At 40.5% G+C, this 15,921-nt stretch overlaps 1 protein-coding gene across 10 annotated transcripts in view; it reads right to left on the minus strand.

Moving 5' to 3' along the window:
* Window positions 1-1,946: 1,946 nt before the first annotated feature.
* Window positions 1,947-15,921, minus strand: part of PNPLA4 (patatin like phospholipase domain containing 4) — a 134,034-nt gene continuing 120,059 nt past the window's right edge. For 5 of the 10 annotated variants that reach the window (XR_011536094.1, XR_011536097.1, XR_011536088.1 and 2 more), the window contains 2 exons: window positions 3,422-3,631; window positions 1,947-2,981 (listed from right to left, as the gene is read on the minus strand). The gene's annotated coding sequence lies outside the window, so the exon portion shown is untranslated. Of the gene's footprint in view, window positions 2,982-3,421; window positions 3,632-9,371; window positions 9,471-15,461; window positions 15,659-15,921 lie in introns of those variants that run through there. The other 5 variants (XR_011536096.1, XR_011536087.1, XR_011536085.1 and 2 more) reach the window with 3 other exon arrangements.

Genomic DNA, 15,921 nt, shown 5'->3' on the forward strand with positions numbered 1-15,921 from the left:
AGAGAGAGCAGTCAAGGTTAGTTCTCTGACCTTGTGACATTCCACTGGGCCAGGGGTTCCCAGTCCTCCTCAGGTCAGGTTGTGGAGTCCTTAGTGTCTTGGCAATTTCTTTATGATGCCTCTAGGGCAAAAGAAAGACCTAGCAGTTTTGGTCCAAACAACTTAAGAAGAATGTATACACTAACATTTTAGTAAACATTCTTAAAAATAATATATATGAAATGGAAAGGAAAAAAGCATATTTTTATTTCATTTTTTTGTGTGTGTGTGCTGAGGAAGTTTTGCCCTGAGCTAATATCTGTTGCTAATCTTTCCTATTTTTGTATGTGAGCTGCCACCACAGCATGGCCAGTGACAGACGAGTGGTGTAGGTCCATGTGCGGGAACTGAACCCAGGCCACTGAAGCAGAGCATGCCACACTCAACCACTAGGCCACTGGGGCTGGCCATATTTCATTCTTTAATGACCGTGACTACTTACTAAAAGGATGTGTATGCCTGTTGGGCACTGCATGACTTCATAACCCTTGGAATCAGATTGCACTCGCCCACCGTCGTGTCTTGTTCCAAGTTGATTTTTCACACAGCAAGCGCCCAGTGCTCAGCTTTGCAAAGCTCTGACACCACTGAAAGGAAGGTAGCATGACTCAATGTTGAAACTCGGAACAACCGCCAGCAAGGAGTTTGCTGGCATCTGACAGAGATCAAGTATTTCTGTGTTTCCCTCAAAAATATAAAATACCTTATGATGCCTCTGTGGGTTATATAGTTTCTGTTGATGTAACTACTTGACTCTGTTGTGGTGTGAAAGTGCTATAAACAATACATGAACCAATGGATGTGGCTGTGTCCCAATAAAACGGTATTTGTAAATATGCCCACATTTTGTTAAAACAGGTGGTAAGTGTGATTAATTTGGTTCACAGGCCATAGTTTGTCAACATTTGTGCAAGCACTTTCTATGCTGTATTGTATTTGACTGTCTTGAAAGTGGACATAGCCATAAATCTTCATTGTTTCATTTAATTCCCATAATAATCCATGTGTTACAATATCTCCGTTCTAGATGAAGGATTTGGTTTCAGAGATGTAACTTGCTGAAGGTCAAATGGTTAGCCGTGCAGTGGGGCTGATACTTGGTTCAAACAGATTCTGGCAAATCAACAAAGCCCCAGCGCTTTCTACACCACCATATTGAAATTGAGTCTGGATCCAGCCTCCCAATAATTTGCTCTTAAACTTTGTCATGAACATTAGCTTCCCTGGGGTACGTTGAATTAATAATTTAAGCAAAGCTATAAATTATTTCCCTATATCCTTCCAGGCACTATCCAGCTACAAAAGGGTCATGGATGGGAAAGATTCTAGAAAAGCGAGGGTCATCTAGATTGTAAGTTTCTGCCTCTCAACAATGACATCTTCCTTCCTTTTTGCTTACCCACGCGGGTTTTTGCACAGTACTGCCCGTGCCCAATACATTTTGCGAACTCTTGTTGAAGGAATGCTCAATGTTATTCGTATTCACATCTTAACATCTCTTCTTTCTCCACAGCACCAACAAGTTTATTGATTCCTTGTCATGTCTAAATTCTTCATTTTTTGAATACCACAAATGCTTCTCCTGGGCCCTTTTACTTCTCTGATCATGGCTTGACATATAGGGATTAAGTAAGCGATTGCTCTTTTATAGACAAAACAATTTTCTACTTCAGAAAATATTCCTTTTCTTTTAGTTTGCTCTCACAATCATTTTTTTTTAATTGCTCAGAATGTTAGAGGCATAGAACTGAAAGAAAATACCAGAGATGGTCAATTCCAAGATAAGAAAGCCAAAAAACCCACACATAAACCCAATTAACATTTTGGTTTTATAACAAAATGATTGGGGAGACTATTGTAATACTTTTTATTTATAACGCTCTTTTCAACTTGGAATATATATAAAATGAATATTGTTATAAGCATAGACCAGATATAATTAGAGAGGTTTCAGTGTTCTGTCTTCAAATGCCTTTATTTGTGTCTACATCCATTAATAGTAACTGTTGAATTCACATCCTTGTCCAGTTCCTTTTATAACTCCTATCTAAGTACGAAAGAATGAATGTAAATGTTCTGTAGCAGTGATACAAACATGTAGAGCTCCCCCCTAAAGAAAACAAGAATAAGAATAAGGAGGAGGAGGAAGAGGAAGAGAAACAATCTCTGTTGAAAACCAAAGAAAACAGGAACAAGGGGATGTAATGGTAAATTAGTGTCCACTTTGATCCAGTCTGATTTCCATCAGATACATTGCCCCCAATTTGTTCAAAATGACTTGATTTCTTCAAAATATTGTGGGCATTGGCCAGTGCCAATGTTCACTGCTAAATTAAAATCTGACCTTGGTCGCGTTTCCACCACACAAGGCTTGCTCAGTTTGGGGTAAGCGCTAAGGGGTGCCGGGCATCTTCAGGCAGCATTGGTCCTCAGCAGTCTCGCTCACAGCACCCTTTGAAGACTGAACTTGTAAGTCAAAAGGCTACTCAGAAATGAAACGCCCTTTGAATTTATCTCCTTTTGTGGGGATAGAAATGCCTACTATAGAGAAATGGACCTTCATGCTGATGCCACCCACCATTATAATAATTTGGATCAAGAGATCTAAAAAAAGATCAACCTTAACTTTACTTCTCTGAGATCATGCTAATAGAACAGGTAAGTATAAATGATAAATCTCAAAATTGGTTTGAGAAGAAATTTATAAATGACAGTGTAGGAGGTAAAATTATTTCATCATTATAAAAGAATATTCATTTACCAGCTTTTCTAGAATATTGAGGGATGGAAAAAAAGAGGAAATATACTTCTCCATCATGCAGACAAGTGAGCAATGTGATAGGTACACTCCTTCTACAGACTTGTACTAAACGTGTAGCACGTCAGCCTCTGCCCACAGACAGACATGGAAGACCCAATTCTCGGCTTCAAGGAGCTCTGTCCTGTTAGGAAATAGACAAGAAAATAAGCAAATATAATACAGCTTGGGAAGAACTATGATAAAGAATTAAACAGGGCTACTGTGAGAGCATGATGGAGGGGCACAGAAGAGGTAGTCTGGAGATTTCTAGGGGAGGGTCCGTTGGACTGAGGCTTGAAAAACCACAATTTAACCAGTAAAGCAGAATTAGAAGAGGTTCACAGAGTAGTAACAACAATTAGAAGAGGTCTTATTTTTAGGGAAGAGAGGGGTTTGGATTCATGAAAATTTCCAAGCATACAGAAAAAATTAGAGCATTGTATATTAAAGCCCCATTATTAAATTATAATCCCCCATGTGTTATTGCTCACAATGCCACTCATCCCAGTATCCATGCTCCTTGCCATATGATTTTGTAGGTTTTTCCACCAGAGGCAAAGTCTATTTCCCCATTCCACTGACCTTGGGCTTGGTCATGTCACTTGTCTTGGCCAATAGGAGAGGCTTGTGACATGTTTGTATGATGAGGTGAGCCTGCTTCAGCTTCTGCCATAGTTGTAAGAAGAAAGTGGCCCAGCTACACGGCTCATCCAAAGACTGTGTGAAATATATAGAGTCATGCAAAGGGAAGTGCAGTCTAGGCCAGCTGGTCACCAGATGACCCACAGACACCTGAGAGAGAAGAAACTATTAGTCTCTTAAGTCACTCAGCATTGGGGAGGTTTGTTACACAGCAAATGCTGACTCATACACTCATGTGTGCATCACCTAGATTTAACCAATATTAGCACTTTTTACATATTGAGTTCTAGGTTTTAATTAATTTTTTGAATTACAGACATCATGACATTTCATTCCAAAAATATCTTTAAAAAATTAAGGGTATCTTGACCAAAATCACGTTACTATTTTCATATCTAATGGTGAAATAGTTTCCGGAATATCATCTGGTACACAGGCCATATTTAAATTCTCCCAATTGTCCTCCAAGTAGAGGGTTTATAGATGGTCTGTTCAAATCAGGATTTATTCAAGGTTGTCTCTTTAGGTCTACATCAGTACCCCCAACCTCACCATTTTTTTTTTTTTTTTTGAGGAAGACTGGCCCTTAGCTAACGTCCATGCTCATCTTCCTCTACTTTATATGTGGGACGTCTACCACAGCTGACTTGCCAAGCGGTGCCATGTCCACACCCGGGATCCAAACTGGCGAACCCCGGGCCACCAAAGTGGAACATGCGCACTTAACCCCTGTGCCCCTGGGCCGGCCCCTTTCTCACCATTTTTTTTAGTGATACTGACTTGGTGAAAAAAAAAAATCAGTTGTTTGCTAGAGTGTTTTGGATTTGTCTGATTGTTTTCTCATGGTATGTTAAGTTGCCCTCTGTCTCCCATATTTCCTGTCACCTGGAAGTAGTTCTAAAGACTTTATAGATTCAGTGTAAACATTTCGGTCATGAACCTTTTCTAAGTATTGTGTGGATTCAGTATATTAAGTGATCCATGGTGTTTGGGTGTCTCCCATGGAGATGCTGAGATTGACCCCTCAGTTAAGATGGTGGGAGCCTGATCGCTCCATGATATGTTTATATTCCCCACACCTGGACACCAGCAGTTTTGCAGGGTGGCATTTTGGCACCATGTGAATATCCAGTTCCCTTTAAACCTTTTTTTAAAAAATGAGCTTTCTTATTTCAGAAAACTTTTAAATTTACAGAAAAGTTACAAAGATATACAGACAGTTCCCACATATGCTACATCCCATTTCCCACATTATTAACAACTTGCATTAGTAGGGCACATTTCTCACAATTAATGCACCACTATCAATAAAGTCCATACACTTTTCAGATTTCCTTAGTGTTTCCCTAATGTCCTTTTTCTGTTCCAGGATCCTGTCCAAACACTACATTAGATTTAGTTGTCATGTCTCCTTAGGCTCCTTTTGGCTGTGACAGTTTTTCAGACTTTCCTTGCTTTTGATGGCCTTGACGCTCTGAGGAGTGCTAGCCAGCTATTTTGTAAAATGTGTGTCAATTTGAATTTGTCTGATGTTTTTCTCTTGTTGAGGCTGGGGTTATGGGTTCGGGAGAGGAAGACCTGTGTGCCACATCACCATACCACGTCAAGGGTGTACACATGACTTACTCGTGTTGAAGTTGACCTTGGTCACTGGCTGGGATGGTGTTTATCAGGTTTCTCTACTGTAAAGTGACTTTTCTTTTTTTTTGAGGAAGATTAGCCCTGAGCTAACATCTGCTACCAATCCTCCTCTTTTTGCTGAGGAAGACTGGCCCTGAGCTAACATCCGTGCCCAACTTCCTCTATTTTATATGTGGGATGCCTACCACAGCATGGCTTGCCAAGTGGTGCCATATCCGCCACCAGGCCAGCCCCAACTTTTTTTTTTAAACTCTTACCCATACTGTACTCTCTGGAAGGAAGTCACACTTAGGGAGTGGGGAGTTATTCTCCACCTCCCTGAGGATAGAGTAAGACAAATTATTTGGAATTCTTCTGCATGGGAGATTTGTGTATTCTTATCTATTTATCAAGCATTTCATTCATACTGCACATGGACTCATGGATATTTATTTAATAATTTCAGTTATAATCCAATACTACTTTATTCAATTTGCCCATTAAATTTTCACATAATGGTTTACCACCCCTTGATCTTTGCTTGATATATATTTTTATTAGGAATTTACAAAATTCTCCTCAGGGGAACTCTTTTTCAAGAAGGTGGGAAGGAATTTTAATTTTTTCTAGCTATGTGAGAGAATTTTTTTCTTCGTCAGGCCTTAACAAATGTATGTGCAATCAGAGACTGCAAAACATACCAGGAAATAGGTAAAGCTCCAGGCAAACCCAATTTCGGGAACACGTGTCCACCTATAAAACACGGGCATTAGAAACAGCAGGTCAAGCCTGCGGTCTGGTAACTGCACCTGTGGTTGCCTTTGCTTTCTAATAGCTTTGTACAAAACTGCATGCTGCAAGATCTGTGCACATTTATACAAAATCAGAATAGCAATTTTCTTATTCTCCCTGTTATTCCCTTTTCTCTCATGGAAAGGAATTGTTTACTAAACATTTGCTTTTCCATCTCCACGTGAATTGCTTTCTTCCCCTCTTAAGTCCCAAACCACTGCCCCCAACATCCTCCTTTGTCTTTAGCTGAAGATAGTACTTAAAATGGTGGCTTCGGCTATTTTGGTGAGTTAGTTCATTTTCCTGGGTTTCTCCCACGTATGCATGTTATTAAATTTGTTCGATTTTCTCCTGTTATTCTATCTCATGCCAGTTTAATTCTTAGACCAGACAGAAGAAGCTAGAGGGTAGAGGAATAGTTTTTCCTCCCCTTCAGTTTCTTACGTCGTCTGGAAAACTGACCCTTGTGTTTCCTTAGCAGGTGCTTTGGTTGGTGGGGAGGGGAGGTTTAACCAATAATTGAGCTCCAGGGAGCACCGGCTTGTTATAGCAGTGCAGCAGGAGAGACCTGAATCCCCAGACAATATGATAATGCAGACAACTTTTTGGAATTTGGGATCCTTTAAGAACAGGAATCAGTAAAACCTTCTTCCCTGGTGATGTTGAGACAATAGATTAACGTCACAGCTGACTAACTACCCTTGGTGGAGTAGAAGGTAAAGGAGAAAGGGCCACATTGACTAGCCCTTGCTTATCTACTTCCACTTACATGTCATACATTATTTCTGCTATAAAAATATAGTAAAATGTGGATTTCCAATTAAAAGAAAAAAAAGGCAGACTCAATAAAAGTTAATCTGTTTCTCAGTTCCTGATGGATTAGATAGGGAATGGAATAGGTTTAATTTTTGAACGAAATAATCTGCCCTGTTTACTTTTCCAGGTCATCGATTCCATCCTAAGAGTGCCTTGGGTTTGTATGGTAACAGAGTATTCCATTTAATGGAAATAGGCAGAATTGGGCACACAAAACTATCTCATTTAATATTTCCATTGCTCCTTTCCTTTTCCCCAAATTTCTGCCCATCACCCATTCCAGTTGACCATTTACCTGCATTATTTATTGGGGTACAAAGGGAATGTGCCCTTGGTTCTTGTGAACTTTCTTCCTACTGTGGTTTTCACAGGACAATGAAGTCCACCTACGTACATTGATTGTAAAGACGCAGTTTTGGCTGCAGTGTAGGTTAAGTTATCTCCTCTCAATTGCTGCCTTATTCATCTGGAAACACTTCATCAAACTGGAAACTGTTCTGGTGGTTGAAAACCCAGGTACTTTAGAAACTTTGTATTTATCACCAGTGGATCTTTGAACTCAAAGAAGTCATCTGACCTCTTTGCCTACATTGCCCATCCTACCACCAGTACCTCGGCCTCACAGGTTGTGAGAAGACTGTTCATTCCAGGTACATCTGTGCATCTTCTCAGACACTCTCCTCCACTGCCTCTCAATATTAGAGTGTCAGAGATGATAATCCACATAGTAAATATATATTTGAAAATGTGAGCCACCATTTTATGGCAGTTGAGCTAATGAAACAGTTGTTCAATTAATATGATTTAATATCAGTAGAACTCTGGGTGGATGTCTTTTTCAGAAATGCGGGAGAAAATCCAGTTTGTAACTTACATATTCATTAACAGACTGATCACCCCAATGCAAAATCACAATTAGTTTGATTCAATGCCTAAAATAAAATTTTTGTATGGTATATTAAAAATAATTGGGCTGCAAGATGTTGAGGGGGCCGGCCTGGTGGCACAGCGGTTAAGTGCACACGTTCTGCTTCGGCAGCCCAGGGTTCACCAGTTCAGATCCCTAGTGCGGACATGGCACTGCTTGGCAAGCCATGCTGTGGTAGGCGTCCCACATATAAAGTAGAGGAAGATGGGCACAGATGTTAGCTCAGGGCCAGTCTTCCTCAGCAAAAAAAAGGAGGATTGGCAGCAGATGTTAGCTCAGGGCTAATCTTCCTCAAATAAAAAGAGGAAAGATGTTGAAATCACTTCCCAGCATTATTTTAACACACCATTGTTTTCATTAGAAAAATTTAAAAATGTAAAATCCATAATAACTCTAACTGGACATTATGTAATGCTCTTCACTATATATAATATTACTGTGGGAGACTGGAGATGGGTGAGAAATGAGAAGGAAGATGAGTATAAAGTAATTTTCTGAGGACCTGTCTTCAAAGAATACACTGGTGGCTAAGGAGAGATAATGGAATATTTCCCTTTAGACAAGCAAATAGTTTTCCAGTTAGGAGCAAAATATCCTTTCACTGCTCATTTTCAGTGAAAATTTGTTAATTCTAATTTGCTAATGTAGATACTTGATAGTGTCCCTGACAAACCTGGGGGTTTCACCTAGGTTTCAACAGAGCTTCAGTAGACCTTGAGTCTGAATCCACATTTACAATAATCAGCAGTTTTCCAAAGTAATCTACAGGGGAGTTTTTAGAATAGTATGAAACTTCAGTTTGAATAATTGGACAAAATGACCTTCATAAAAAATAGATGAATCAAGAACAATATTACTGAGCGAGAGAGTTCATGTTTGTTACTTTTTCATAGAAATTCTCAATACTATAATACACAGGAGTTCTCTCACTTGTAGAATGTACTCAGGGAATTATTTATTTAATCTCCACTCAATTCATGCCCTAAATCCATCCTGACTTTACATAATCTATATGCACATATGGCATAATGTGATATGGGTGGGTAATATAGACAGTAAAGGAAAGTTTTACCGTCTTGAAACTATATTCTAGGCTCCAACACATTTTTCTTTTAATCAGAATTATTTGATTTACTAAGTATATGCACCATAGAATTTACTCTATGAACATAAAAATCTTCGGTTAAATCATCTACTGTTTGCTGAGTGGATCATCACAAAAGTGAGGAAGCCAAATTCCCAGCAATACCATCAATATTTTTCTTTGGCGACTGGCTTATTTCACTGAGCATAACATCCTCAAGGTTCATCCATGCTGTAGCAGGAGTCAGAATTTCCTTCCTTCTTGAGGCTGAATAATATTCTCTGAGGCTCTCTCCTAATTTTTAACCGAAGAGGCACATGCTGGGATCAGTATTTTGTAACAGAGGTGTTTCCTCAGGACTCCACCTGGTGGAAGGTTTTCTTTACTCAGCACCCTCGATTGAACACACCTCCAGTCCACGCCATGGCATTCCTTTGCACGTCACTTCTCTCTATTCTCCCAGCTTTTGTCTAAATCAACTTCTATAACCTAACATTTTCTTCCAGTTTCTTGACCATTTTACTTGATCACTTTTGGCTTGCCATGAACCCTGGGTAACTAAATTCCTGGTTCCTTTTATTCGCTCCTGGTTCCCATATCTATGATTTGCAGAAATCCTGGACTTCTGCACACACAGCTTTGTTACTCACTTTTGTTCCACCATGGAAATCACATCTAGTAGAGAATATTGCACCATGATTTTTCCCCTTGCTGTCTTCATGTGAGTCCAGCACCGTGCCACATAGATCCTGAAGCAGGATTGCACATTTGGAGGATAACAGGTTGAGAGGTACAAACATAATCTCTGTTAGAATTAACTCCCAGAAACTTCATTCCCAACACACTGCATCCACTCCATTGATGTTTTTATGCACACTTTTTATCCTTCCCTATGGTGACTAAACAAGTGGATTCCAAGAAACTTTTGGTACATTCCTCTAAACTTCTGGTATATTTTACATGTATGTACAATGTTATCTCTCACCGAGGAAATAAACAGTCTGATAAGAACATAGAATGGTGGCAGAAACAATTTTAGATCTGTTCTGCACACTCTTAATTTTCTCACAAGAGAATGAAGAGACCAGAGGACTGAAACAACTAGCCAAGCTAACCAAGATCCTGTGATTCCCAATGTAAATCCTGTGTTCGTGCTCCAACGACGATTTCCACGGTGGCTGTTTCCAGGCACGTGTGTGTTGCAATATAACAAGTCTATTGAGTAAGTGGCTCGCTTGGTATGTGTGACAGTGGTGCCTTATTTAAAGAAGGACAATCCAAACACAAAAACTCACTAAAAAGGAATTCCATTCTTTATGTCTCTCCGAGAATATTAAAAAGAATCCAATTCATGGTCTTTAGGAACACTTTTATTTCCTCAGTTCTGCCCCATTCCATATTCTGGACCCTCTGTTTCACCAACCTTCTCCCCAAACCATTCCTTCTTTCTCCTATAACACTTAAATGCTACTCTCTTCTCCCAGTTTGAAAATCTACTGATGCACAAGAGATGAACACATCTCTGTATCTTTTTAGTGGAATCCTAATGGACCATTTTTGGCCTAGTTTTACTTGTGTTAGATCCCCGTGCTTGAAGTTGGAGCTTAAAATCTGCTTCCCTGAAATCTGCCCCTGCTCTTCTATTGCAAATTGTCAGGGAAAAGATGAGAAGAGATGAGCTACATTAAGCAAACGAATAGCTCTCTAAACAATTAGCCTAAAGGGTGTCTTTGAATGGACCAACACACCAGTAGGGGAAGTCTTGATATCAGGGTCTCTAGTCCTGACATAATTAGCAATTTTTCAAATGAAAGGACATGAGGCATGATCAAGAGCTTTCACATGATCTGAGACTTAGAGGGATCACAAATATCCTAGTGAATTGAATCAGGATTGAAATAGCTTCCTACCAGCTGGAATCACTACCAAGTCATAAGGTCCACTAGAAAAGAGTCAAAGACATATTCAAAACAAGTACAAGATGGCCTGAAAGCCAGGAAGGAAACTTTGCAGTCCAATGAGAAGTGCCTTTCAACCACAGGGGCCCCAGAGAGAGAACACCAGAGACCCAGCGGTGATGCTAGGCAAAGGTTGTCCCAGAGCTGCAGAGAGGAGAGGAAGCAGGTCTGGAAGGCACTGAGCTTGAACAAATATAGAAGCAGTGCCAAGTCAAGTTCACCTCAGCAAAGAAGGTTATGCCTTTGTTTAGAGGCAAAACAAAGGCACCCGGGGCTAGACGCTCGCAAACGTCGCCGACCAAAATACATTTTAGCTCAGTGTCAGTTGGAGTTAGGATCAGAAACAGGAACTACGTTACTCTGTAAACATTTTTTTATTTCTAGTTCTCTGTGGAGTGTTTCATGTTTACCCTTAGTTGTCTGATAAAAGCTCTGTTTGGACATTTCCAATCTTTTCTCTCTCATCCACTCGTCAAAATCCAAAAAATATTGACAGATGAACTATGAATCTACTCTTCCAAGATAAGTGTTGATGGTGTCCACACCTTTGCTCAGGTGACCCAAGGAGAATTTTAAAAGAAATTAGATTGTGGATCTGTAGCACAGCATAAGAAAAAACAAAACAAAAAACAAAAAAACCTCTCGAGTATCTTATTATTTAGTAAGTTAAAGATACAAAGTGACTACAAATATAGCTAGGATAGGATCTTAGGCTTCATTCCTAGAGAATAGTGTCTGGAATGAAGGCGGTGATGGCCAGGTTGCAGTCTGTGCAGGCTGCAACACACCTGTGGGGCTGGAGTCAATCACTTGGCCAAGGGCCGAGACACACTTGAAGGTATTGAAGAGACATTGACTCCGTGGGATACTGGAGTAGCTAACCATGGTGATACTGAAAGATCTTATACGACCTGATGAGGTGGAAAAGCTCTTTCCTACTAGGCTTTGAGGTAAGAAAGCAGCCTCTTAGAGGGAAGAAGGATGTGTTGAGGGTCCCCAAGACCACCTCTTGCTTCAGAGATTCACTAGAAGAACTCACAAGACTCAGAAGTAGTTATACTCATGGTTACGGTTTGTGCAAAGCAAAATCAGTAGAGGAAAAGATGCATGGGGCCAAGTCCAGAGGAAACTAGGCACAAGCTTCCACAAGCCCCTCTAGGGGTCTGGGCTTTAGAAATTGTGTTCCCATGTGCCTATGTGACAGACCCTTGATAAAAATGCCTCGGGTCAGTCACATAAGCACATGGGAACACAATTTCTAAAGCCCAGAACCCTAGAGGGAGATCAGATGTTCACCATAAATCACACCACTTACACTATCTAGACGATCTTGTAAGTATCAAGATCCCAAGCATGAAAAGCTCTCTTATCAGTTGGAACTCCCCAAGAGCTTAATTCACAGGAGCCAGCCAAGGGCCAGCCACCAAAATGGGCATTTCTTGGGAATGTGCAAGGTTTGAACAACCAGGCCTGCTGAGTTAACTCTTTTCCTGCACAGGGGGTCAGGTTAGTGAGTCCACTGCAGGGTTTTCATGTATAAAAACCAGTTCCCCTTGACTGAAGCCTCCTTTTGTCTGGCTCATTGTGGAACAGTCAGGGGGAATGCAGTGAGAGTCACTTGGAGTTAAAATCCTTGCTCTGTCCCTTTGAAGTCTGTTAATTTAAACAAATTATGCAATCTTAATTTGAGCAAACTGCTCAACCTAATATACTTTGGCGAACCTTAAAAAGAAATAACTAGCCTTGTTTATAAAGTGTGCCTAATAAATCAACGGCATAGGGTAGATGCTGTAGGAACATGCATTTCCTTCTCCCCTGTGTTGAGGAAGATGGGAGTTCAAATGACCGATTATGGTTAGGCCTCGTTCTTCTATTTCTGCGGCCTTCTCAAACTTTATGTACACACGAATCAACTGGGGATGTTTACAGCATGCACAGTAGGACTCACTGGCTTTGGAGATGGACCTGTTCAAAGAGCTACCTGGCTTCCCAGTTAAAAGTGCAGACTCTGGGCCCCACCCCACTGTGTTTCAGTCTGAGAAGCTGCTCAGGAATTTGCTCTTTTGTTGTTTTTAAAGGAGAACTCTGTGTCATCTGATTTAGGTAGTGGAGACACCAGGATTTCTATATGAAGGAGCTTAGGAATGTCAACGTGACAGAAGTGAGGACGTGGAGGTTGTTTAGAAACTGAGTTTGTGCAAGAAGCACCTCATTTTTGATGGCCAAGAGTGTGTATTTGTTTGTGTGACGTTGAGGGAGTTGACGGAGGTTTTGGGGTCTCTAAAACCCTTCCAAGCCACTCTTCGGTGCAGCCTCTGGAGGGACACAATTCGTGAACCACACACAAAGAAGAAGCAAGGCCCCTAATCAAGTTCTTTAACTTCCGAAAGCCTGGTTTGTCTCATCAGGTGCAAGGAGAACACCAACGCTTACCTTACATGGGGTTTCGTACCACAGAGCTCAGAGGACACACCCAGGACATTGTTTGTCCTTTTGATTGGTTCTCTCCTACCTGAATTGAGTAGGGACTTTCTCAGTACTGAGTTTCTTCTCTTTACCTGCTTCAAAATTAGCCAGGGAGGGTTTAACAGTGAACCTGAGGAGAGAATGGGAGCTCTGGCCTTATGATTACAATGGACCTTCTCCTAGCAGCTCATACAATGTAGCCACCGGAATGGATTAAAAGGAGACTGCTCCAGGGCCATGTCAACCTGGGGTGGAAAATTCTTGTTTAGATTTCTAGTTACAGGGCCCCCTGCATCTCCACATTAAGAGGGGCACTTTGGCCCTGGATCCTGAAATGGAAGGGATCTTGAAGGTCCCAATCCCAGTCCTTTGCTTGTACAGTCGAGGAGACTGAGATAAGGAAAGCTTTGATGGTGGTCTTGGTGGCAGTATTAGGACTTCAAACTCTACCCCTTATCTTCCAGACAATTGTTTTGGTCACTGCACTATCTGTTCCCCTACAGATAGAAACAAATTAGCTTCTTCCAAAACAGGATACCTTGTGGGAAATGGACCTGAGGCTCAATAATACGTATTTGTATTGACTTAAGGCATAGCAGAGCTGCTGAAAGGGTCGATGCTAGCTTTCTTCCCTGGACATATTAATAATTTAGGCAATGGGGAAAACAGGATGCCTTCTGGAATTGATATTAGTTGTAAAGTGTCACATATTGGCAAGGAAAGTGAGACTAAGCCAGGAGACCAAAATGTTAGATTGTGACATTTAAATAATGCTAGATACATCTTAGATGGGCAAATATGCAAGGTGTGCAATATAATGAGATACCTGTATCATTGATTTATGGTGGTTATGATTTTTTTAAACTTTTTATTGAGATTATGATAGTTTACACCCTTGTGAAGGTTCAGTTGTACATTATTTGTGAGTCATGTTGTAGGTGCACCACTTCACCCTTTGTGGCCACTCCCCACCCCCCCCCCCCCTTTCCCCTGGTAACCACTAATCTGTTCTCTTTGTCTACATATTTAACTTCCGCATATGAGTGGAGTTATACAGAGATGGTCTTTCTCTAGTGGTTATGATTTTTTAATTGTTTTAAAAAATGATACCAAAACTCTATCCAAATGAACATTTCCCTTCAAAGTAGTCAGCTTGTAAGGCCACATACTTATTCCAGTGAGGTTGATGCTACTTAAAATGTTTTTAAAAATGCCTCCTTTAGAACCTAAGGCATTTTCTTCAAATATTCTTATTAAGAGTAGATTGTCCCATGGGGTCTAGGTTGATGTTTAGGATGATGCAAAAAAATGTTTATTCAGAAAAAAAATGTGTGCTTCTATAAATGACGTGGAAGGTTGAGAAAATCATTTGGAGTCCAAAGCAAAAAGGAGCGGATGACCCCAAATATGGCTGATGTCTTCTAAATCGACCCATGTGTTCTGAAGGTACAGTGAGATAATAAATGTGAAGGGAGGACTCGCCCTGCAGATGTGTCATTGTCTGTGATGGGATCTATCCAGAGGACTTTACCTTAGTTTGAATGCAAAACAGTCCTAAAGGTGAACATGTTCTGGGCTGCATTAGCCAGCATTCTCCATGAAATGATGTCCCTATTTTCTGTCTCAGTCAAAGTTACTTCATTCCAGTGACTTGCTCTATTTTTATGTATATATAAACTCAGGTAAGAGCTGAGTCATTCCACTCTTGTTGTGATGATCAAATATGGAAAGCAGTGCTAGATGAGTTGAGCCAACATGAAGACAGGCAAAGGATATCTGATGATCTGTCTATTACACATAGCACTCTCCCTTATATTTGATGCAAAGAAGGGGAAAGGGAGAGACTTTAGACCCCAAGACAAGTCAGAGAGACAGACAGAGGCTTCCTGGGATTTCTCTGACTCAGGCTGATGAACTGAGTCTCTGGTCTTCTACAATTGGCCCAATGCAAGAAACTACAGGGATGGGGAAGGGATGCATAGCAGCAGCTGTACCTTCAGAATAAGCCCAGAGGAGAGAATTTTTGAAGCATCTGCTCTTTTCTGTATTCGAAAAATTCAACCTTTTGGTGCCTTTGGTGCTGCAAAGCGTGTCTGTCCCAAGGACTGGGGGGCTTCATCATTTTCCAGGAAGCAGTTGGCTTCAGCCCCATCGAGAGACTCTGGGTCAAGGCCAGGTTTAAAGAAAGCTTACTTTTGTGGTCTTCATGCAGAAGAGAAAGAAAGGAGAAAGCTGAGCAAGTGTTGAGAGCTCACAGGCAAAACTCCTATTTCCCACACCAGCTTTCTTCAAGTTGACTATGGCGTGATGACTCACATCCGGGGCTTCTATCTGAATAAGTTCACAGTATTTCATCTTTTATTTCCAATCGCTCTTATCTTTGTTCAGTGTTCTCCATCTTCACCATCATATATTTCTTTTCTCTCCAGGTCTGTTTGCTTTCTGCTGTAATATTTCATTGGCAATCCTACATTCTTTTAATTATTTCAACAGGCTTGTCCAATATAACATTCCTACAAAAAAATCACTATTTACCAGTCACTTTAATATGGCAATTAAGAAGCATGATTTCCTGTGATACTAGAAGGTGAACACACATTTTGGAGATAATAGATTCAGGTGAAAATCATGTCGAGTGAAATTAATTAATTATGCAATTAATATCTGTACATGGTTTGTATGTCTATCAGTCTACTACCAATCTCTCAAACAGCTAGCCAGGCATGAATACTAACAGACTTGCCTTATTTAAAATAGTAATGCCTAATCATTGTTT

Source organism: Equus przewalskii, chromosome X (genome assembly GCF_037783145.1).
Source record: "Equus przewalskii isolate Varuska chromosome X, EquPr2, whole genome shotgun sequence".
In the NCBI taxonomy this organism is placed as follows: Eukaryota; Metazoa; Chordata; class Mammalia; order Perissodactyla; family Equidae; genus Equus; species Equus przewalskii.